Genomic DNA, 1,074 nt, shown 5'->3' with positions numbered 1-1,074 from the left:
GCTGCTATTTTGATATGTCCATCACTTACTTGGCGCGGGACCTTGGACAAGCTCTGAAGTGTTCTGAGAGTGTTTGGCCATTTGCAGGATAGAAATGGCAGCCATCTCACTGCCTGATTAAAAGGCTGCTGAAAAAGATCCAATGTAATGATGCATCTTAGTGATGTGTTCGAAGTAATGTACAAGAGAGTCCTGTAAAAATGTTACCCCCAACATAAGGATCCACCACCATTTTTAGTTTTTTTTTTTTTAATAGAAATTAAAGGAAATTGCCTTCATTTAATCAATGATAAGAGCCACAGCAAAATGAATGGCATGAATAGTTTTTTATTGCAGCCGAAGAAAAATGCAAATTTAAAACTTCCACGTTTAGAACGGTGGGGCGTTGATCATTGTTTCAACTGAGTACTGGGGACAAGGGTGGATGCTCTTCTGTGGGTTTGAACATTTCCACGATAGCAAAGTTTCAAAAGCACTTCCTTGTTCAAAAACTACTTCCTTTAAAAATTCTAAGATACCAACTTGTTAGATGATCAAAGATTGACTCAGATGGTTAAGGACAAAGATTCAGGAGCTCGTATACCTGGGTTTGAATCTGGCCTCTGCTGCTGCTTATCAATTTGTGACGCTGAGCAAGCCCCTTGACCTCTCTGGTCTGGATGGCCTCGTCTAGAGAACAACACCTACCCCAAAGGCTTGTGAGCATTAAGCGAGTTGAGATTTGCTAAGCACTTCAAACAAATTATGTAGGTATACGGGAAATTTAAAATATCTGGGGTTCTAAGCAGCTCACACCTACAAGATGTGAGCCCGAGGCTGGGAAAGGTCAGGTCACTTACTCAATGCGACAGTAAGTGGGTGTGGCTGTCTGATTTGGGGTCTATTCAACTCTGTTCTCTGCTGTCTCTCTTGGGGGCCCTGCCATACTTCAGTCAGGTTCTATTTTGGCAAGTGATGTCCTATTTACCCCGAGCTTGAAGGATATCGCAGGCATCCGAAGGGCTATCAGTGGGTTTGTGGGCCGGGGGGCTGAGGAACAATTTCTTCACACAAGTCAGGAGGACTTGCAAGGGG

The sequence above is a fragment of the Ictidomys tridecemlineatus genome, chromosome 3 (assembly GCF_052094955.1).
Source record: "Ictidomys tridecemlineatus isolate mIctTri1 chromosome 3, mIctTri1.hap1, whole genome shotgun sequence".
In the NCBI taxonomy this organism is placed as follows: Eukaryota; Metazoa; Chordata; class Mammalia; order Rodentia; family Sciuridae; genus Ictidomys; species Ictidomys tridecemlineatus.
The sequence above is the reverse complement of the archived record's forward strand: the minus strand, read 5'-3'. Positions refer to the sequence as shown.